At 41.6% G+C, this 24,782-nt stretch overlaps 1 pseudogene; it reads right to left on the reverse strand.

Moving 5' to 3' along the window:
• Nucleotides 1-3,261: 3,261 nt before the first annotated feature.
• On the reverse strand, nt 3,262-3,708 carry LOC134369373 (actin-related protein 2/3 complex subunit 5-like protein; annotated as a pseudogene).
• Between the last annotated feature and the right edge of the window lie 21,074 nt (nt 3,709-24,782).

Consider the following 24,782-nt stretch of genomic DNA (forward strand, 5'->3'; position numbering starts at 1 on the left):
AAGTTTTAAAAATCTTCTTAGGAATAATATGTGTATAAGCCCGGCATGAAGAATGTATTCAATAAATGTGTGCTGAAGGAATTATTGCAGTTAAAGTTGAAAAAGTCATATAATATTATCAACTGAATGCTACAGAGGAATTTTCTAAGCAGAAAAAAAAAAAAAATAGTAATGGGTCCTTTCAGCAAAACCAACAGCAAATATTTGCTCAATGGTTATCTTTTTAAAAAAAATAGGTTCAAAATCTGAACAAAATCCAGCAGGTACCATCAATGCATTTTCATCAGAATGGTGATAATATGGTAATATGTAGAACATTTGCTAAAAACCCACAGAACCCAAAACAAACAGAATGGTACAACGTTTCAATCACTGATTTATTTCTTTATCCAAAGATGATGTAAATACATTGAAATGACTATAACATTTACAACATTGGCAAAGCCTTCTATCTAGAAATACGCAACTGTAAATTAGAAGAGTTTACACACTTTGTTCGTGTCACTATGCACTCTCATGGATTTCAACTGCATGCAGAGTACTCAATCTCTTTGAAGAATTACTCAGTTGAAAGTTTTGTCTCTGCTCTTATGTTTAAGCTCCTTCTCTACCCCTTTCTTAATTTGAGAGTGGGGGGGATGGGGAGGGAGGTACACAGAGTGTCATACCTGACTTCATATGGCTATGCCATCAATATTAACCCCAAATAAACAGTATGTTCTTCATAAAAAAATAGGCCTTTATGACTCTTCATACACTGAGCATGCAGTCACACAAAAGACACTCTACTACCCTGCTTTTTGTTCCCGGGAGAATTCACCAAAACAATACCACAGGAATTATGCTAGCCTGAATCCCCCTACCCTTTGACACACAAGCACATAACCGATTTATCCCACTTGCCAAGTGGCCAGTTTGATGCCCATCAATCAACTTCTGGGAATGCTGTGCTGTATTTATAAGTATATGTTTCTGTTGCTTGCCCGTCCCTCCATCTCTTCTGGATTGTCAGCAAATCATGCTAATCATCCTTTCATGTGTCCCCCTCTAGCACTGCCCCGTGATCAACACAGCAAACCATGTGAGGCCTCACTATTCCTTGATTGGGGCACACAGAAGACTTCGGGCCTCAGCCCCCCTTACAGTTGGGCAGAGCCCTGTGACTTGTCCTGGCCTATGGGCTGTGAGCAGGAGGGAGGGTCATTTCTGGGATGAAACGTAGAAAAGCCCGTGTGAGATCCTCCAGGGCAATGAGGAGGCAACAAACGCCACACGGTATAGCTACAAGGCAGAGCCTCTGTTAGTGTGGGTTTTGTGGGTTTCAGAGTGACTGTGTGGAGCAGAGCCCCTCACCCCTCCCCTCCCCCCCAGCCATCCTGAGTGGTACATGCAGCAGAGCTAGAAATGAAGGTTGCTGTTAAACTGCTGAGCTTTGGGGGTTGCTTTTTTCTACAGTATCTTGATGAATCCAATGACTTTAGCTGGCTTCACTTCTAGCCACCTGGACCAGGTAGTTCCCCTACAAAGGGTTCTGCCTGTTCTCCAGCAAGCCTGCTTTCCGACCCTAGAGAAGAACACACAAATTTAGTCGCACACACCCACAATTCCTCCAGGAGTTGCTTTCTGCCTCAAGAAACACTGCATTCTAGCCCCTCAGCACTCCTCTGCTGCTCTTTCCAAACATGTGCATGGGCATTCCTGAAAGACAATTGCTGGTAATCCACTGCAGCCAGGACTCACTTCCAGGACCTTCTACCCAGGAAGCTCAATCCCAGACACCAGCTCCCTCAGGAAACTGTCCTGTCTTTAGCTGGCCCCCTGACTCTTCTTCAGCCCCTCACTGAATTTGGTTCACTGCCATTTTTATTCTATAAAGCAGACAAAGACTTGCCTCAATTCTTATTAGAGTTGCTACTTTCTCCCTCTGTTCATAGGTAAACACTGACTTTCTGCGTTTTCTCTCTCTCCTACAATAGAAGGAATCAGCCACCTCCCACTAAGAACCAGAAGCTGAAATCTGAAATTCAGTTCAGGGATACAAGGATGGTCTTATATAACTTATCATCTATTCCAATACGGGTGATTCCTGTGCAGATGCTTCCAGCTAACTTGCATGCTCCACTTCTGATTTTCCAGGGTTTCCTTGTCTGGCAGTTTAAGCCTGCCTCCTCCTGTTATTTTTAGATTTGATCTTACTCCTCAGAAAAGGCCAAGGGTGAGGAATTTTGGTGGGGATGGAAGAAAAAATTTTTTTTCTTTTTAATTAAAAGCAGATGACAAAGACAAGTCAGTCATGGAAAATAACAAGAGTCAAACTGTCTCTGGCTCCCATTGGTGCATTTCCACTGTATGCTGCACTGAGCGGAGCAGCAACAATGCTAATCAAGTCTCCTCTGCTTCATCTGGAAGACACACGTCATCTAAGATGTCTACAGGGATTCCATGAGAAAACTGCATATGTTAGCCTTCCTTTTCCACTCACCCTCACAGAACAATTGTATTTTAGAGCCGGAAGAGAACTTCTATGACTATCTTTATATTAACAGGGAGGAGCCCAGGGCCAAGGGAGAGACCGAGATGGTCCAGCCTATTGAAATCTCTCTACACCCCCCCTTCCAAATGCTAAGCTGTCTGTTGAATACATGCTTGTCAGCTGTCTTAATATTCAAAATAGATCAAGTCCTCCTTCAAGTGAGAGACCTTGCCTTGTCTGTTCTGTTCCTCAGGTCCTCAATAAGAAGGCAGTATTGCACATGAAGGTAAATATTCATGTTACCCAATGGGCTTCCACTCATTCTTCCATACAATGCTAATAAGTCAGGAGCTTTATTGATGCAGCAGGAACTTCACAATGAACCTAAGAGAGTCTGCCTTCTCTGGGAAGATGGGATACCTGTACAAACTCTTGGGTTTTTCTGCTTCAAAAAAACAAGCTCTCCCTTTTACCACAGCCCTTAGATCTGCACCTGCCCCAATCATCCCTCCCCTATTTTAAACAGGCAGTGCACACAGGTACTCCTGACCAGCACTGGCCAGTCACTCTGGTAGACAGTCAAAATGTCAGTTGTGCATTACTTACACACAAAGTCATAGACTATCAGATCCAGCAAAGGATTTAGGAAACAGACAATTTTTCCCTCCACCTTGTAAATAAAATACATGTCAACGGATACACATTCTGAAATAGTTTAATTGGGACTTCCTAGGAAGATGGCCCATTGTCAATCCCTTCTTCACCAGCTTGGGCATCCAAAGTTCTTCTCAAGGTAACATGAGTCTTTTTTTTTTTTTAAATAGTCTTTTTGCTGTAAGAACTCTTATACTGGAGCCTAGTCCTCCTACTGCTAAGGCCTTTTCATGCCACTGGAGTAACACTGTGCTGCTCTTTTCCGTGGCCTTCCCAAACCCCTTTATAAATGTTCTTCATTAACAAGTCAATGCCATTTCTGTCCAGTGACTGCACAGCCTGGTCAATTTTACTGCTCTTCAAGTTTGTTAGTACTTTCAGCACCGTGCCCTGGCCTTGTTCCTCACAGTCTGATTCTTGGTGTTGACGGGAGAGTTCTGCAAGGCTGCACGAAAAGCCCTGAGCACATCCCCTTGCCACAGGAGGTGGCCCACCTCGCTGCCACTGCCGCCTCTTGCTCACCCATGAATTTGTTCTGGTTAAACTCGTCAGAAGCATGAGGAAAGTGTGTCGCAGGCCATGGCGGGAGCTTGGTGCCCAACCTCGGCTCCCTTTTCCATACAATCTTTTTGTTGTTTACCTCCTTTCCGACCACTCTCTGTTTTTCCTCTCTCTGAACCAAATTCAGTCTTGTGCATATTCTGTAAGCTTGGACAGTTTAGTTCTTTGCTTGTTTGTTAACTCAAAGACAGTCTTAATTCCAGATTTTCTTACAAGACTTCATTTAGATTCAGCCTTCAAAGTTGCATTATTGTATGTGTTTACACTGAAGGTCTTTTACAATCATATATAATAATTCAAAAGTTCTGGTCACTGCTCTCAGGTAACTCACACTCTGAATGGAACACAGCGTGTGTCGTAGTAATAGCATGGAACACAGTTTCATACTGTCAAATTCTTGCCCTTCTTCTTTGTTCCCCCAAGTATAAGAAGAAGGCCATGGAGCGGGAGTGACCAAATGAACTGATTACAGGTTATCAATGAACCAAGCTAAGGAAATCCTAATGATGACAAACAATTCATGTCATATTGCAGAGAGAAAAAGCATATGTCCTGGAATCTCTGCCCTGCTTACTAGGAAAATTAGGACCCTTGATTGCAAAAGACAGAAACCCAATCCAAACTAGCTTAAGCAAAAAGGGAAACTTACTAGAAGGCTCACACACACATCTGGGAAGAGCAGAGACACCAATGGACATCAGAGAAGGCCAGGACCAGGGATTCACAAGCCCCAACATTCACAGTCGCTCTCTCATTCCCTCTCTCCCCCTCTCTCTCTCTCTCTGCTTCTCTCTGTGATTTGGCTTTACTTCCCCCCAGATTGGCTTTGTCTGTGTAGTAAAACCATGAGCTCATCTTCATTCCCCGGCTTAGCCATAGGGAGAGATTCTCTCCCCAGTTCCAGTTGCAAACCCCCTGCTATGGTTTAAATGTGTCCTCCAAAGTTCATAGGCTGGAAATTTAATCCCCAGTGCAACAGTGTTGGGAGATGGGGCCTAATGGGAGGTGTTTAGGTCATGAGGGCTCTGCCCTTATGGCTGGATTAATGTCATTTATAAAAGGGCTTGAGGCTACAAGTTCAATCTCTTGCTGTCTCGCACATGTGTGCTTTCTTACCCTCCCACCATGGTATAACACAGCAAGAAGGCCCTTGCCAGATGCAACCCGGACTCCCCAGTCTCCAGAACTGTAAGAAATACATTTCTTTTCTTAAGAAATTACCCAGTCTGTGGTATCCTGTTATACCATCACAAAACAGACTAATACACCCTCCAAAGAAGGACTCATCCTGACAAGAGCCAGATGCTACTCCTACCCCTGAGTATTAGGGGCTTTCTCAGTGAAGGAGATATCAATGACCCCTGCAGTCACCCTAATTCACATTGACCTTCATGCATGGTAATGGGCAAGTTCCTTAACTTCTCTGAGCCTTGGTTTCTTCATTGTGAAATTAAAAAGTCAGTAGGTGGGGGCAAAAATAATACCTTCTTCAAACAACCATTGGTCATTTTACACAGATAACCAATGTCAAAGGCCGGTGCAATGTCTGGTATATATGAAGCATTGATAAATGATCATTTTTCTCTCAAGGTGAATCTTAAAGTCAAGGGAGAAGTCAGCACATTAAAATGGAGAGGAAAATTATTTGAAGCACAGGGAACCAAATGGGAAATGCCATACAATTGAGAGTAAGAGGCACTACAGGAGTTGTTAAAGGGAGGGTAATTGAGCCTTAAATCATTCTCACCCATAAATCACCCTCAAGACCTGTGGTCTAGCAAAAGAGGGGCAGCATTAGCTGTTGGGAACCTGGAATGTCAAGTTGACCAATTAATCTGGAGCTTCTGAGACATTTTTGCTATCGAGGGGAAGATTATTTCAGTCAAGTAACATTTTAGGGCCAACATAAAAAGAACCGTAAAAGATTTGGATTTTGATGAACTCTAAAGAGCAAAAGCTGCATTTGCCGATATTCCCTTTACAACTTGTTGGAATTGGGCCAATGAACATCCCCAGCTATGCAGTCGGATAACTTGAATTTACTACTAGGGCTACAAAAATATTACCTATGTTGTCTTCCCTCGTACATTTCATCCTTAAGTTTTATGAGAGGAAAAATAGACTTCACATTATACATTTCGTGGGTAAGATTTCTACACCAAAGGAGCATTGAAATCAATAGAACATAAAATTTCCACTTTCCCCAAAGCTTTAAGAGTTTAGTGTATCTAAGTCTTGATGTTTTTGCATTTGAATCAATTTGACTCACACCAACATCTGTTCTTGATAAAATAATATGAAATGTAATATTCTAAGGATGGCACAGAATCAAACTCTACCCCCCTCCTTGTTCCTCATCTCTTTCTTTGGTATTCCCCATCTCATCTGCACCTCCAGTCTGTAAATGACCTTGGCATCTAACAGCTCACTAGAATTCACCTGCCCCAGGTTTCCATTTCCCTAGACACATGTGGGCTGCTAATGGCACTGGCCACACTCTCCATCACCTGCAGTGTGTGGAGTCTTAATAAGTTGAACCTCACCACTTATTAAGTTCATCCCCCCACTTGAGATCTGACTCAGCCCAGATCCTCTCTCCAAGATCCACCCCCTTGATGAAGCCTTTTCTTACTATTACAGCACACAGTCACGTTCTCTCTGACTTATAGCACCAGTACTTTGATCTTAATCAAAGGCTGCCTGATACTGTAATTTAGGTTTTACATGCCTACGTCTGGGATCTTTCTGTGCATTTGTTCACCAGTGCCCAGCACAATGTCCAGCACAATGCTAGTGCATAGTGGAGGCTCCATAAATACATGCATGAATGAGTGTGTGAACAGAATGGAGAAGGAGGTAGAGGGAGATGAGGAGGGGAGCTAACTTTCTTGAGAAGTTATGCCAGCCTCAGTTATTTTCATATTTAACCTCACACAGCAATTTCATTTTGCAGTGGATGATCTGAGACCAGTGAAGGTTAGTGGCTTGCTCCAGGTCACTTCTGTGAGTGGCAGAAGCACTCACCAGTCGAGAAGCAAAGGCTTCAAAGGGATCAAGGATGCCAGGGGGTGGGAAAGAGACTCAGAAAGGAGACTGAAGGGTGCTTGAGGCCCACGAGGCCAGATCCACAGTATAGCGAGGCACTTTAAAAACTGATCTTCCCATCTGGTTTCATCCGAATGTGATGTTTTGGATTGAGAGGAAGGATTGGAGGGTTCCTATGGAGTCCACAGCAGCTGCAGTAAAGGAAGGTGCATGGTAAGGGAGCTTGGGGCCGTGGCCAGGTACCAATGAGCATGGATGGATTTCCACATTCCAACAAGCAATGCCAGCTACATCAGTATCCACCAGCGGAATATGAGCCCTGGCTTCGCCTGGGGCAAATACAGAACATAAGACATTTTGTGGTTTAGGAGATTTAAAAATTTTTAAAGCCCTTTGGCATCTTCCTTAACCCATCCTTAATGAGGTCCCAGACGTCTCCCTGGGCCACAAGCACATCTTACTGCACTAGTGAAGACATGGCTCGTCCCCCCATCTTCGTCGCCACCCCCACCCCACACCCCTCACTGCCAGAAGCTGCTCCTGTTGGCGATGTGAAATAAAAATTATAGGAGGCCATGGTTTGGACCGAGCTCTTGTACCAGGCACCAACAGACCTTAAGTCGTCTAGGCAAGAAAGTTTCAGCTTCAGCAACTTCAGAGAAAACTTCATCCACCAGGGATGGGGAGAAGGGGGTGGTCCACAAAGGTCAGAGGATTGGGACAGAGCTGGGAGTCTCAGGAGGTTGTAGTGAAAACAAATCGCAGGTTGCCACCTCAGCAATGTGAATTAAATTTCAGAATTCGGGGCTGGCTGGTTAGCTCAGTTGGTTACAGCACAGCCTTATAATACCAACACCAAGGGTTTGGTTCCCCATACTGGCCAGCTGCAAAAAAAAAAAAAAAAAATAGAAAATTGTGGAATAAAAATTCATAAGGGAAAATATGGATGGATATATATGAGTATTGTTACACGGTACTATGGCAATCATTCTGCATAGATTTGAGGAACTCAGAGCACAAGGAGAGGAGGGCCCCTAAGGCCAGTGTGTGTTGCCAGGCAAAAGGGTGAGGGATCCTGGTTTTAATTTTCAGGCATCAAACTATCTGTCAATATTTATAAGTAACAGTGAAAACTGAGCTATTTGTAAGTAAAACCCACCTAAACGCTAAAGGTTAGCAGTGCATGGATCCCACTCATTGACACAGCATTTACAGTAATAGCCACACTTTGAGAGTGCTCAGAAATCTTTGTGAAGCAGTCACGTGAAACTCTCACAGCATCTGCCATGGAACATTGTGAGGATGCTGACTGACCACTTTGTCACCACGTCCCCATAGGACAAACCCCATAAAAAAAACTTTCTTCTTTTTTTTTTTTTTTAAGCTGAGAAAAGGTTTATTTCCCTTGAGGAAATGGTAGTTTTGCTGCTTCTGAGCATTAGAGTTATGTCCCTGTGGGCAACTTCTCTTTCCCTCTATCTCCCCCTCATTTTTTAAGGCTGTTAGGAAGCTCAGAGTCAAACCTGAAATTGAAATACTACTATAGTATAGGTCTGTATAGCCTATACCAAGGGGTCTCAAAAGTTTTTGTATCTCACCATACCATTTAAGGACATGTACCTCCACTTTTACCTGATAAAGCATAATACACACAGAGGCCAAGGTTCACTGTTAAAGACAAGGATTTAAATCCATATTTCATTTTTTTTAAAGGGTCTTTTAATAGATTTTAGGGCTGGCCAGTTTGTTCATTTGGTTAGAGCACAGCCTTAACTTATTTATTTATTTATTTTTCTGACCAGTAAGGGGATCGCAACCCTTGGCACGGTGTTGTCTGTACCGCGTTCAGCCAGTGAGTGCACCAGCCATCCCTATATAGGATCCGAACCCGCGGCCTCGGTGCTACCAGTGCCGCACTCTCCCGAGTGAGTCACGAGGCCGGCCCTAGAGCACAGCCTTATAATACTAAGGTCACAGGTTCAGATCCCCATACCAGCCAGCTGCCAAAATAATAATCATAATTTTTAAATTGTTTTAACTTATTCTTTCAGACCCAACTAGATTGGGTTGTCATTATATTTATTTATTTTTTTCAGCAGCTGGCCAGTAGGGGGATCTGAACACTTAACCTTAGTGTTATCAACACCACGCTCTAACCAAGTGAGCAACCGGCCAGCCCCATTTCTACCTTCGGTGAGGCTGACAAACAGCTTGTCTGAGTAGTGGAAATACCAGCTTTACCATTTTCTTACTTGCTTGAAGATAATACAGGTCGTTCCTGACTTATGATGGTTCGACTTACAATTTTTCAACTTTATGATGGTGCAAAAGCAATATGCATTCAGTAGAAACCGTACTGGAATTTTGAATTTTGATCTTCTCTGGGGCTAGTGACGGGCTGTATGATACTCTCTCCAGTGCTGGGAAGCAGCAGCAGCAACCACAACTCCCGGTCAGCTATGTGACCACAAGAATAAACAAGTAATATTCTGCAGTTTACTGTGTTGCCCAATGATTTTGCCCAACCGTGGGCTAACATTAAGTGTTCTGAGCATGTTTAAGGTAGGCTAGGCTAAGCTACAATGTTCAGCAGGTTAGGTATATTAAATGCATCTTTGATTTAGGGTATTTTCAACTTACAGTGGGTTTATTGGGATGTAAGTCATAAGTCAAGGAGCATCTGTACTAATATGACAAACAAAATCAGCAGTTTTTTTAAGAAATATTTTTCAGCTATTATCTTCCTTTTGTGACGATGCATGTAAAAATGAAAAATATAAAAGAGAAATAGCTGGGCACACATGTACTGCAAGGTGTCACATCCTGCCAAAAGCAACCAAACCAGCAAGGTGGCTCTGTAGGCTTCTCTGCAGTGCGGGTGCCTGCCCTGTGTTCCTGATGAACTGTGGCTTTTTAGAGTTGGGGCTAGCAGAGTGAGGCACGTGACAATCCACACTAAATGGATCCATTACTAAATCTTAATGCCTTTCCTTTTAAGGATGAAAAATGACTGTAACTGAACATTCTAATATAAACATTGTATTAGTCCATTTTTTGTTGCTATAACAGAAATACCTGAAACTGGGTAATGTATAAAGAACAGAAGTTTATTTGGCTTATGATTCTGGGACAACTACATCTGGCACGGGCCTCAAGCCACTTCTACTCATGGCAGAAAGTGGCAGGCAGCCAGTGGGTACAAGCAGATCACATGGCGAGAGAAAGCAAGAGAGAGGAAGCAAGAGAGAGAGAGAAGGAGCCAGGGTCTTTTTAAGCAATGAGCTCTCGCGGGAACTAATAGAGTGAGAACTCACTCATTAATCCCCCCGCCCCCAGGGAGAGCATTAATCCATTCATGAGGGATCCACCCCCATGACTCAATCACTTTGCAACACTGCCACATTGGGGATCAAATTTCCACATGAGTTTTGGGGGGGACAACACATCCAAACTCCATCAAACATGTACTTCTTCCCATACCACAATTGAGTCCATGTATGCACACCATGGATCTCATTGATCTGTGCCTCTGTCCATTTTTACCTTTTCTGGGTCCTGACCCATGTTATTTTCCTGATCCTCACCCTATTTTTATTTATACTAACAGCTATTTTTTGCCTAGGCTCTCATTAAACCCTTTATAGAATGAGAGTGCACATTCCTACATGTTGTAAACAGAATGGATACAAGAAACTGTACAACATCTTCTTTTCCCAATGTCCATCCTGTTATTTTAGCTAATCTTATATTTGAGAATCTGTAAATTTGGGGTTCTTCCATGCACCTGTATCTCCAAACATTTCAAGATCATGTTCAGAAGAATAAATGTAAGCTAGCATTGATTATCAACTGAAACTGAAATATTTAGACTTTAACATGATGTTAAGTATCTACCATTAGATTAGGATTGGTGACAGAAATTAGGATTAGGTTTCATGACAGAAACCCTCAGAAAACAGTGACTTCAACACACTAGGCCTTATTCTTTCAGGTAAAAATAAGTCCAGAAAAGGTTCTCTAGGGTTAGTCCAGAAGCTCCGTGAAATTACCCGGGAGTCAGACACCTTCCAGTCACTCCTAGGATGTGATCTTCATCACTGTGATCTCAGATGGAAGCTGGAGCTCCAGCAACTATGTCTGTTTCCAGGCTGACAGCACAGGGAAGGAAGTGGAAAGGACAGGGCACCTTAAAGACATACCACAGGAGTGTTCCATGCCACTCTCCTGCATCTCATTGGCCAAAATACAGTTATGGGGCCAACCAGTAGGTGGGAAATGCAGGCACGAAAAATCGGGGACAATGGTTATTGGAAGAACAAGAAGTCTCTCGCACATCTGCTTTAAAAATTGAGAATTTCATCAGCAAAGTACAGGATCCAATATTAAAATCACATTCAGCAGATTCTCATTCTAGACCATCAAGTAGTAACTGATTTTGATTTTTTTTTTTTCTTTTTGTCCATTCAAAAGCCCATTATCTATTCCCACCCAGGGACATTTAAAGTAAGAGTGATCTCAGGAATACATTATACATTATAAAAGCCTTGAGAAGTATCTCTATGGATGCACAGTGCTATTAGCTACGGTGTTCCAACATGCTGAAAGAAGAACTTTTTCTCTCTAATAGAAACTTGCTTTATATGATGAGTATCCTCCTCAAACCCGATGCCCCTTCAAATGCGTGAGGGAAGCCAGCTGTTTAATGAAACCTGCAGTGAAGGGAAGACTTCCATCTTATAATGTGAATAATCGCACTCTAAAACATCTGGAGCAGAAATTGAAATGTTCATTTATCAGATTTTTCTAAGCTAGTGCAATCTCATTGGTGATTTTAGCAGACTAAAAGAAAGCCTCTAAAACACACCCAAAATACAAATTTCCTAACAGGTTAGTATGTCCTTTTTGAAGTCTCACCTTAGCCACTGCTGTGTTCTCTAGTGGAGATCCCACTGGAGAAACAGGCAGTGAGTGTCTGTGACTCTCCTGTAGACCTGACCTCAATAGCTGGAGATGTGGGCAGATGCTGAGTGACAGTCTTCCTTCTGTTGCTGAGCATGAGTCAGGGAGGGAATTCACTATGCAACAACACACATTTCTCATCTTCCAGATGCCAGATGTTCAAAGTATAAAAATACCTCAACTGGCTACTCACCAAAATTAGATAGGCAGTGATCCAATCATGAGCTCACACTTCATCAGTGACTTCACACTCCAACCAGGAGGGGCTGTGCAGCTTTTAACTCATCCATGCAGGAACCTAAAATAGGTTCTCCTCTCCTGGGCCTCATCCTCCCTCACCAAACCTGGAGTGCCTGCTTGCTGAAGTTTACAGGAATCTGGATAGTTCCGTTGAGCTGAAGAGTAACACATGTTGGGGACCAGGGATGATTTTATCTGCCTACCTTATGAGTAATTGAAGTGTCACAGCAAGACGTGTGCTCTTCAGAAAGCTGACACCAGATGAGCACATCTGCCCACCCCACAACCATACCTCCAACCCATAAAGAGGAGAGGAATACGTTTCCTCTGTTTTGTATTTTTTCCTCTCTGAATTTTAAGGGAAAGAAGAAAATTATAAAATCAGGAGTCTGCATATCCCCTGAGACATTTACATTTAAGCTGGACCAAGGACTACCCATGTGTCACAGGCAACAATTTCACCCTGGCAGGGAAATGGACTAAGTGACTTAATGGGTATTTTTCTTCTCTAATTTCCATGATTAAAAGAAAGCGGTTGAGAGGGGTACATGTGGAGCCTATTGTGAGTTTGCCAATGAATCCTAATTTAGATCAAAGAGAGTCTATGTGACACTGAACCATAAACACCCTAGTGTGCGTTACTTCAAGGAAGTTGTTAGTGTGTCCCCGATGGCTATTATGTGATATAGTTGCGCTCTATAGCTGCACCCTTTAATTACTAATATAGAAGAAAATCCCATATAAGAGGGAGGAATGTAAATGAGACCTCTGCTCTTTTGAACATTTTACGCATTTGCCAAATTAAAATTTGCTGTGGACTTTGGTTTTCCCTGATCGCTGTTGGTAGCGATCATTTGGCTCATGGGATTAAATCTGATTTCCCAAAAACTATTTCCGATCAGTGTGCAGATTTCAGATATTTATGTGTGCTTTGCACTGAGACATGGATCATCACAACCAGATTGGGAACAACTTCTTTGAAGTTTTCAAAGGTATGAAAGAAATCCTCTTTCATTCTCATCTTTCCTTCTGCCAATCGTCATTCAAGTGCAGGCTGAGCGGGCTGCAACTGAGAGATGGGTGCGTGGAGTCCGGAGGCACGATATCACAGCACACTCGTGCACTACCTGCAACATGTGCATGTAGCTTCTGTGCAGAGAAGACCCAGCTTTAGGGATGTGGGTCTGAATTAATAAGCATTACCATACTCAAGTGGGAGTTGCTCACACTGAGTTTTAAAGCCCAATTTCAAGATGAGGGCGACCACAAATGTCAACTTAAACAGAATGATTTTAATGATACTTCCTTCTCTAGGGTTCTTCTGCCCTCAGCCCACATGTAGAAAAAAAGAACTGACAATAGCTTTGCACTTAAATTAAGAGTGGAGTATAGGACTAGGCCTTGCACAAAAGCAAGGATGCTTGTTAGACAGAATGACTATTGAAGATATTAACCATTCAGGAAGGTCTGCCATGCCCAATACTGCATCTTGTTCAATAAAGCAAAGTCCTTCTTTGCCATCTGTCTCATAGTACAAAGAGATAATAATAATAAAATCATTGCTTAATGAGTAAACTAAGTAGAGGATAATTCCCTGGTAGATCATATTGGTGTTCTTCTCCAAAGGCTGCCATATTCTCAATGAGGCAGAGAACACAAGGGAGAGCGTGATCATGCACAAACGGGGATGCCTAAAATCAAAACCCAATGCAGCATATGTCAGTATTTAAAGCCCCATCAAAGAAACATCCAACTTTTCAGCTGTAACCCAAATATAAATTTTCCTTACCCTGTCAATTAGCAGATTACAAAACTTCTGTAGCAGGAAGACCATTCTGCCAGCAAAGCCGTAGTGTTTGGAATGGGTCCAGGTCAGACAGATGGCATGGAAAAGAGGTGCAATGAGACGTTCCCTATCAGCAAAGTCAACTGTTCTTCCATGCAGCAAACATAGCTTTTGCAGGGCCAAGCCACAAGGTGAAGTGCGTCTCCCACGCAGCTGGGGAAGCATGCAGATGTCTACACGCACTGAAGTAGACGTGACAAGCACACAATGGATTGGCTTAGGGGAGTATTTAGGCAAGGAAAATATACAAAACATTAAATAATTGGAAATCTTATTCTTTGGCACCTAAACCTTATTCTTTGGCACCTTATTCTTTGCCCTCCCACCCACTCTAAGCCAATGAGCATAAATAGCAGTTATATCTTCTCCACGTATGATATGATCATTTCAATTAGGATAATAGAGAGTTCTTGCTTTCTTTGGAATGCTGACTAAAACACATTCAGTCAAATGATGTAACCATGGGGGGCAAGACAGAGGATATTTGCTATACTATTATTAAATGCCACCTGTACATATAATAGTCTATTTGCAAAACTTGTTCACTCATAAAAAGCGCCTACCCAGTTGCACATAAAAGCTGGATTCAGGAGTTGACGGTTCATAAAGTTATTATACAATAATAGCCTACTGAATTTAAAAAGTGAGTTTTAAAATGGAAACACTAATTGATGACTTCAAAAAAATTTTTTTTAATTTAAATTCCCTTTTAGTAAGATCAAAGAAGCAAAACTACCCCCACTAACTTAAATATATTTTTAAGTCAATAAAAGTGTCTTTGTTGCTATCTCTTTAAATTAATAATGACCAGCCACTTGTAAACACCAACAATGCACCAGTCACTTTACATGTGAAAGCTCTAAACAACACTGCAAGGTGGAATTACTCTCATCATTTTAGAGGTAAGAAATGAAAGACCCAAGAAAGAAACCTAACCACTCTCTAACTTAACTCACAGCACTGCTATTCCAATTCCCAGGGTTAGGTTCAAAAGCCTGTTTTCTCTCCACTCCATCACAATGCCTCCCAAGGAAGGAGGTGGATATTTGTTGCAAGTTCCAAGTCAAACTTTGTCTTCAAATGGAGAAGTACCACTGATGATGCAGATCAATTGGTCTAACACAAAATAACTGGTTGTTTTATATCATAATTCCTGTTTTAGCTAGCTCCAGGTCTTGCCTAGTGGAACATGACTTTGCATCATGAAGTGTTTTGCACCCAAGTAAAAGCTGGAGTCCTACCTTTAGGTAGTTCTGCCTGAAGGTGTTCCTGCATGACCAGGAAACTGGTTCCACCTTGACAGTCTTCTGCCATGCGAGAGAGATGCTAACACAAAGGGTGGTTGTGGCAGTTTTGACTTTCACTGTGCCCTTCCCCCACCAAATCCTGATTCTTTTCCTTCTGCCCTTGTTGCCTGCTCACCCACAGAGGCTTGGGGGAATGCGAGTGGCGGGGAGGCAGGTAGTCTCTATGTTGAAATAGTGTAGAGAGAAGACACCGAGGCCATTATCCTGACAATACTGGGTTAAATTCTTTTCAGCTGCTCTAGCAAAAGTAGACTCTGCCTTCATACAGAGGCTGGGTTTTCTTTGACATGATCTTGATCGAACAGAATAGGAAATAACTCACATGTCACACTCTGTCTACAATAGCCCCTGATTAAAGAAAATATACACCTGGCATTGCGTTTGATGCTATAGAGATTTCAGAAGCAAGGCAAGGTTGGCCTGCCAAGCCTGGAGTGGAATTTTGTGACTGGTACCACTGTTCTCACTTCAGAATGATCTCTAAGAAATATGATCCAATGATTAAAACAACGATTAACTTGGTCATCAGTTTAAACTTTTCAACCCAGGCTCCTGCCCTATATTCACACCCTGTGAAGGGGTTGGGCGAAAGAAGCACAGAAGCCTCATAGAAGTAACAATTGCTTATTTTAATGTTGGCAACTTATAACTGACAATTATGTTGTTAATCAATAGTTATTTCAATGGGTTGTCAACCATGTAGATTGTTCAGATTACCAATGTTGTTTTGTGTTGTGATTAAACCACTGGGTAGCTGCATAAAAACTGTTGTATTCTATTATACATTCGAATATCTCAGAAGAGAAAAAGGGGCAAGACCCTTTAAAGATACAGATGATTTTTAAACGAGGTGGGGAGTTACAAAGTTTCATTAAAATAATGATATTTAGCAGGTTGCTAAGATTAATGAAATGCAATGTTTAAAGAAATAGCTTTCTATATAAATGAATTATTAATTAGACAGAAGGCAGGGAAAGAAGGAGTCATATTCAGTAGCAAATTTACCAAGCATGCCAAGGAAAATATTACTCTTGCCTAGAATGAGGCTGACAGAGACCCCAGATTTGTCTCTGGAACTCTCTCAAACTCAGGACAGGTGATTAACTATGGATACAGCTGCTTTCTTTTTAGAGTTGCAGACCAGAGCAAGTAAAAATCCAAAAGGAGTTTGGTCTGAAGGAAAGATTTAGAATAAGTTCACAGCCCAAGGCTAAACAGCATTTGTTAACTCTACTTATTAAAAAAAACAAAAAACAAACAAAAAAAACCCTCTACATCTTACATAAAATTTTCCTATGGCTTTCAAATCTTGTAAGAACTGATTGAATTTCTACATTTTTCTACTTATAGAAGCTTTAACTATAGTCATTTAATTAGTAAAAGAGAAGTGTGATCTTGGACTCTGGCAGCAACTCAGAAAGGCCCAACTGGCCCCTCCTCCTCCTTAGGGTAGTCCTGGCGACAAGGTGGCAGATGCCCAAATCTTGGGCAGAGTGACCAGTAGGATCTAAAGAGAGTCTAGAGGGCATGTCATAGAGTTTCTGCAAGAATTTTGATGAAAAGCATTCAAGTTATCAAGGATCTCTTTATTTCCTCTTAGATTAGGTCAAGCTAACAAGCCTAACAATAATTCTTGCTAAATTGGAGCAATATTCCCTTTCATATGAACTATACTCATATTTTTTAAACCCCTTTCTTGTGGTAGTTGTATCTGTCCAGTATTACCTGTACTTCTCTTGTCCCCACCCCCGACGCTGCAATGTGGCTGCACTCGCGGCTGGGATTGCTGCACTGCTGCCCCACATGACTGTGCCATGGACATCTGTGGTTGAACCTGCGTAGAGTCATTTCCCTTTTACTGATAATAGGACTAAATTTTCCTTTGGATTACCATCCCTCCTCTGCACTGCTCTCCATGGTTTGGGTGGGCAGTCACCACTTCCCAGGCTCAGGAGTGGGCATGTGCTGCAGGTATGACCAGTCAGGTCATTCCATTCCTCTGGCCACAGTAAATGGATCAGGGATGAGCATAGAATTCAGCCAGTCCAATAACAATCCACCATATAACTTTTTCTGGAACTTCTGGGAAAGAGAAAAGAAGCACTCTTTCTTCAAGGGCTATTAGGAGGGAAGAATGTAAGCTTGGAGAAGCGGGGCCGCCACATGGAGAAAGTCTGACTGAGAGAGAGTCTTGCACAGGCAAAGCAGAGTTAAGATACAGGGGTGGGTTCCCATAGGGCATAGGTTAGTAATTTGGTCACTACTTTATATGTTTATACTGGGGTTGAACAAAGAGGTTAAGTACACTGTAGATAAAGAGAGCCACTGTCAGAGAAAGAAGTTAAAAATAAGGAAAGAGGGAAGGCTAGAATAAACCTTGAGATTTGGGGGTTGCAGTTGAAGCTATTAGTGTAAAGTCATAGCTTTTTGCAATGTATACCCAGATAGATAATATGGAAATAAATATACAGAATAATACAGAAATAAATATAGGTGTACATGTATGCATGGATGCATGGGGAAATATTTCCTATCCCTGTCTTCTGGGAAGGCTTAGATGCAATGACACCCTGGTAGTGATGGGCATGCCTAGTACCCAGATCTTGGTTCTACATACCATTCTCCAATAAAAGGAACTGGGGCTCCTTGGAAAAATTTATGATTCCAGGGCTAGGGTAGAGAAAATAAGATGAGTCTGTAGTATCTCATGGTACTGGAAAGTTGGGAATGGCTCAAAAAAAAGGATGAAGGCATATCAAAGGGCATGAAAGAGCTCCCAGTAGCTAAAACTGGAACCATTTGGGCAAGAAAATAAATATTGAATTACAATCCATAGAATAAAATAAATATTCATGATGATAACAATAAATTTTATTTATTCACTAAATAGTTGAATAAATAAATCAATGGAGGAGAAGGGACAGCTCTTCTTACAGAAAATTCCAACTAGTAATTGGAGAAAGAATGAGGGAAATAGAAAATTGCTATTAGAATAATATAGTAATAATTATTGCAGGCAAGATCCACCAATGATTTCTAAAATTAGTGGGCACAAGTTTAAGGAGAAATAAAGTATTTGTATAGTTCCAAAGAAACTCCTCCAAGATATTTATTAACTACAAAGGGTATAATAGCTTGTCATTGCAGAAACCCAGAAGACACAGCTTAAGGTTAATATTACCAGTAATAAGACATATTGTCATCATAGACCCCCAATTTGATGGACTGAGAGGAGCATACCATTTCTGAGGTATTTTTACTGCAAATGCATAACTCAATCTACTCATGAGAAAACATTAGACAACTTAAATTGAAGGACCTTCTACAAAACCACTCAGGCTAGTTTTGGAGGTGGTAGAGGCAGAGGACAGGAGGTTGTAGCTCGTGAAAGAGCTTTGCAGCAATCTCCCAATTCTCTTCAGCGACAGAGGTACCAGAGCAAACTCTACTGAAAACTTTTTGTGCATAGTGATATATTGTTTGGGGTGGTTAAAGGTAAAGGATGATGGAGAATCCTACTAGGATCCTACTTAATGAAAAATCAAAACCAAAACATCGTTGTCCCCTCCCTTTTCTGCTAAGTTATTTACTGCAAAAAAGACTAACGTCAAAGTTAAGGAAATTACCGTGACCTGTAAGGTATCGCTCACTACTGCTTTTAGGACAGTATTAATTTGCAGGACTGCTTCCAACATATTTTGACTATGAGAAAATAGTACTTAGCACATTTTCTCTGTAGAGCAGTGAAGACGTATTTGTTCCTACCTGTTATTTCACTAAAACAGAGGCTCTGAGAAAATTCCATCCGGCCTCAGAGAATATTATGTAATGAAGATAATGAGCAAATGCTCATTTTGGTTTTGCCCAAACATTTTTCTGCAGCTTTTTCTCTGGCTAGTAGTTGAAGCTGAGTCTTCCTTTGGTCCAGTGGTCATCTGGTGTCTCCCTAGGTTCACTGCCACTTCCATAGAGGATCTGCATCCTCAGTGAGCCCAGATGAGAGCCCAAATTCCACTCATAAAGGAAGCCCAGGCAATTATTGCAAGCATTTACCTTCATGGTCTTTTCTTTCAGTTTTCCCAATCCATGACATATTGCAGGTAGGTGCTGAATATAGAGAAGGCAGCCTCTTAGAGGGTTTTAACTTGAGGGACCATCTGTCCTTAAGCTCTTCCTCCCAGTAGTCTGCAGCCTGCTGCTGCCCAAAATATTTACTTTGGGTTAAAGTATAGTGTCTCCACATGGTCCGATGCAAGCTTGTTGCTTTGGAAGGACAGCTCACAAGTAGCACTTTCCTCAGTCATACAAGGAATATTTATCGACTGCCTACTTTTCCTAAATGGGTCCTCTGCTAAGCTCTGAGGAAATAGTGCTAAGCAAAATAGGTATGTGGAGTCACTCTCTCCCACAATCAACCAATTTACAACTATTAAAAAAGCAACAAATGCCAAGCTGGAGCCGATAGAGCTCAAGGGAAGAGGAGGAGAGACCTACGGAGTACATGAAGGAGAGAGAAGCCACGATGAGAGAAAGAAAGAACCACTCCGACCGGCTGTTTCAAGCCCCAGCTGCTTCAAAACTGACCCTGGTGAGAGCACGGAGCAGGAGCTGGCAAAAGCCGCAGCTGTGCCTTTTGTGTGAAGTTACTTGAAGACTGCAGGGGAAAAGAGGGCCTTGGTGGACCCCAGGCCAGCAAGACCACTGGCAGGGTTCCCACAGACTCATATAGGAGTGTGGAGCCGCAACAACTGAAAAAAGGAGCCGCTCAAAGGCTGGTGAGTCATCGCAAGGGATCGGCACATGGGCAGCCCCATGGGAAGTGTCTGGAGTGTGGGGGATGGGGGAGACGGCCCCACTGGGAACACTGGAGCACAACAAGGACAGCTGATGTGCCCTGCAATCAGCACAGGCCTAATCGGTGGAGACTGGTCAGGAATATAGAACTGCAGGGGGTGCAGTTTGCTGAAAAGATTCAGGCCAAGACCAGAGTTTCCACACCACTCAGGTGTACCAGACCTCAAGGGACCCAGAAATACATGCAAGGTCAACCATTAAAACCTGAGCTGCACAAAAAGCCTTCCCGAGGGAATCAGCAGCAAAGCAGCAATTTAGCTCAACCACGGGGCTCAAGTACTGGTCCCCACCGGAAGTCCCCCCATTTTAGAAGAAAGTAAAGAAAAACAAATTAGTTCCAGTGCAGAGTTTAAGTGGTGGGAACAGTGAATAATCCAACACAGAACTTAAAGAAAACACAAAATACCTACAGATCAGAGACAATGTTCTGATATTAACCAGTAATGGTTTAACACCACCAAAGAACACCTACAAAATCTAAAAGAACCAGAAGCCATCCAGGTTCCTGAGCCGGGGTTGGGGGAGCCTGAAGGCCTCAGCTACACCCATGTCCTTATCCAGCCTAGTGATGACTGAGCCATCACCAGAAGCCTCTGGGCTCCCGAGCCTGGGGGGTGGGTACAAGGGCCTCAGCCACATCCACCGAACATCTGCATTCAGCCCAGTGACAACCACACTGCTGCAGAAGCCCCCCTGGCTCTCCAGTCAGGGTGGTAGTGATGAGGGCCTCAGCCATGCCCCCCAACGTCTGCATCCAGCCCAGTGATGACTAACCTGTTGCAGGAAGCCACAGGGGCCCACAAGCCAGAGTTAGGTGAGCCGAGGGCCTCAGTCACACCCTCTGACATTTGCATCCAGCCCAGCAACAAGAAAGCCACCACCAGAAACCCCCCAGGCTCCCAAGCCAGAGTAGGGGGAGTCCGCAGGCCTCAGCCACACCCCCCACCCTCTGCAAGTAGGTCAGCAAAGGAGCTGGCTGTCGGCCAGCCCCACCCCCCCACCTCCACCTCCATTTCCCTATCTCCCCCTCCCACCTGCCCTTCCCACTGCTCCGCAACATCTTTGAATGTAAAAACATAATAATTAATAATAATAAGTAAAATGTTTAAAAAACCCTAAAAAAACAATAAGAATTTGGAGTTTCCTAATTTGCCATTCTTACCCAACTCTTTTTCATCTTCAGTTTTTGTCACTCCTCCAGGAAGCCTTCCATGAGCCCCAACTCTGGTTTAAAGGCCCCCTCCTCTATTCTCTTGTAACATTCTATGCACTTAGCACTAAGAGGGAACTCCTAGTCCCCGGAATTTCAAAGAGGGGCAAAGTTTAGTTTACATATCTCAAAATCTCCTGTCATTTTCATTTCCGTTGTAAAGGTCCACATAACATAACTCTTTAAACTTCATTCTTAAGCATTACTCAAAGACGGGAAATTGATATTCATTGCACAAAACCTGGAAAAAATAAAGTCTATATTGCTCATAATAGTAAATGTGGTTGTGGGTCATGAATCTGGTCTAAATCACTAAAATCCATAAAAATAGTTATAACTTGTTCATAAAACACCTCTTGCGAGACTTTCCATAAGAAATTTTAGAAGGTAATGAAACAGCAGATAATGGGGAAAGCTAATTAACTCTGGCAAAGCCTTGATAGGCTCTGCTTTATTATCTTAATTATGTATATCTTGAACACTGTCCTCACAGACACATGTTTTCTTCACCCAACCTTCCAGTATCAATGGGCAAAATACTGATGGAGCTCTTCCTTGCCACTAAACTTACAGAATCCAGATTTTATCTTTGAGTGTCACAATGTATCTTCCTGCATGATCTTGGGCCACCAGTTAGAATGATTTTGGTAAGCAGATCATATCACTGAGAATTAAGACTTTTAGGGGCCTAAGTCCCATGTTCAAAATTTTAAATTAAAACCAGGCCTACAACGCACAGTGAAAGATGTAAAACCAAAGTGAAACTAAGGCAGTGGTGAGAAAAATTATCAAATAGGCTAAGAAAACCCTTTCATGTCTAATTTCTCTCATAAAATATGGAGTCTTATGAAAAATCACAGTATCTAGGATTCAAAAAGCCCTTTTTACTTTTTCTATTCCTTGCATTTTTTTTAAATAGTCTTGGCCTATGTTCTCAGGTTTCCTAGATCCATTAGCCATTCTGTAAAATCATGGTATTTATTATCATCCTGAGCTCTTGACAAAAGTAGAGAGGCAATTTTTCAGCAAGGAGAGACACTTGCTAAGTAATGACAAATACCAAATGGAGCCAATTTTGACAAGATAAAATAAGATTACTGAGTATCTAGGCTTCGTAATGATCCATTTGATTTCACAAAATAATTCAAAGGAAGGTGAATTTACCTAAAACCACCAATTCCTAACTGTCAAAATCATATTAACAGATATTGTGGCAAGTGTAAAGTTAGTAGGTTAATCTTTGGAAACTTTGCTTTCTCTGGATTTTCCCCCAATCTTCTGTTCAATTTTTACTCTGTTGGCGGTACTTTTTAAAGCCTATGAAGTGCTTTAATAATCTTTAAACAAGGAAAAATAAATGGCATATATTTATAACAAAAGGTATATAGATGTTGATGGTGTAATTATAGACCATAATAAAGAATATAACTCAATGTCCTAAAAGACAGCCTGTCTAAAAACATGAAGGAGATGATTTGGGGATGTCTTCAGGGATATAGTAATTTGGTAGTTTGAAAATAATTTAAGCAGCAGGCAATGTGGTCTGCTTACCCAAACCACAAAGCAAATGTAATTAAAAGGGGGAATGGAAAATATCATGGGTTTGACTAAAAAAATTGGGTAGGGACTTTTCCTGACTATAATCTTCTCTTGTTACAAATGTCAAAGAACATGAAACGATGACGGATCTGTCCAGACCTTCCTTTTAACCACCTGGTATACAGACAAGTAGTGAGAAAGACACAGATCAATCTAGAACATAAGTCTGGTGAATTTAGATATTTCATCCCGTGCAGTAAAACCCTTACTAGTCCTCTTCTAGTCTTTTAGCTGAATTAACATGCAAGAAGAAGAAGAAAAGACAAGGGAATAAAGGAATTTGGGATAAACATAAAAAGAGAAAGAATAGTGTTCAAACAAAACATGGCTCTCCTCTTCCTTTTCTTCTACAACTGGGTTGCTGCAAAATACTAGAAATTTATGATACAGTACAGGAAAATTACTATGCCCTCTATTATAATTTATTCTACTTGAAATTTCTTTCTTCACAAAGTTTAAAGTTTGAGACTTTCAAAGTAACATAAGTATATAATCCCAAGGTCTTGAAAAAATAAAGTCAGAGTAATTTGGTTATGTTTTACTATCTAACACCACCAGTGTCATACTGAAGATTAGAGGGATCAGTTATTTTTCTTTTTTTAGGTCAGACTCCCCAATGGGTGGTAGCTGAGGAGAGGTGGAAAGCATGTGAGAACCAATAGGACCCTGGCTGCCTGCACGCTAGCCAGAAACTGGAAACATGGGGTAGACTCTGCACCTTCCTAGTCCAGCAGGATACAAAGCCAAATATGCAAATATGCAGAATAGTTCTTTGCTTTGTGCTCAGACTGACCATTGCAATCAATTCATGTTTCTCCCTGAGATAGGAATTGAGAATAGATACATTCTCTGTCCTATTAGTGGCCCCCACCTGCTCTGTGAGGCACAGTAGGTCTCCCCAACGGACATGTTGCTAGCTGGAGCTGCCCCTCTCCTGGTGCAGAAAAGGGGCAACAGAAACAGTGCAGGCAGAAGGAAGAGAAAACAGGGTCAACTTAACTACCAGGCACTGCAGGCACGGTGCCTAGGGTCGAAGTATGTGTAGAGGACCGTGAAAATGTTTTTAATTTCTATTAAAATCAGGAGAATAATGAATCCAACAATTTTACTCCTATGTATGTACTCAAAAGAATTGAAAACAGGCATTCAAACAAACACCTGTACAGGAATGTTCATAGCAGCACTATTCACAGTAGCAAAAAGGTGGAAACAATACAAATGTCCATCAACTGATGAATGGATAAGTGAAATCTGATACATACAAACAATGGATTATCACTCAACCATATACATGAATGAAGTACTGATATATATGTTACAAATATGTATGAACCTTGAAAACATTATGCTAAGTAAAAGAAACCAGACACAAAAGGTCACGTATTATATGATTCCATTTATATGAAACATCCAGAACAGGTAAATCCATAGAGACAGAACGCAGATTAGTGGTTCTCAGGGGTCGGGAGGAGAGGGTTAGGGGAGTGTTTGCTTAATGGGTACAAAGTTTTCTTTTGGGGAATGTTTTGGAACTAGATAGACGTAGTGGTCACATAATATTGTGAAAGTATTTAATGACACTGAATTGTACATATTAAGAGTTAATGGTACAACACTGTGACTATTGCTAATAATGACGTATTGTATACTTGAAAATGGCTAAAAGAGTAGATTTTAAGTGTTCTCACCACAAAGAAAAAAAGTATGCGAGGTAATGCATATGTTAATTGGTTTGATTTAACCATTCCTCAATGTATACATATTTTAAAACATCATGCTGTACACCATAAATATATGTTTTATTTGTAAATTAAACATTTTAAATGGTAAATGGTTAATTTTATGTTACGTGAACTTTATCTCAATAAACAAAAAGAAAAAGAAACAAATCCAACCTAGATTATATTCATTTTTGTACTAATGTAGTTATAAAATATAATTTTTAAAAAATGTTTGGAGGAATCCATGACACAAAAATGTGTAATGTACACAAAAGTCATAATGCAGCCCTGAACGAATGCACAAAGCACAGAG

This window comes from Cynocephalus volans, chromosome 1 (assembly GCF_027409185.1).
Source record: "Cynocephalus volans isolate mCynVol1 chromosome 1, mCynVol1.pri, whole genome shotgun sequence".
Lineage (NCBI taxonomy): Eukaryota > Metazoa > Chordata > Mammalia > Dermoptera > Cynocephalidae > Cynocephalus > Cynocephalus volans.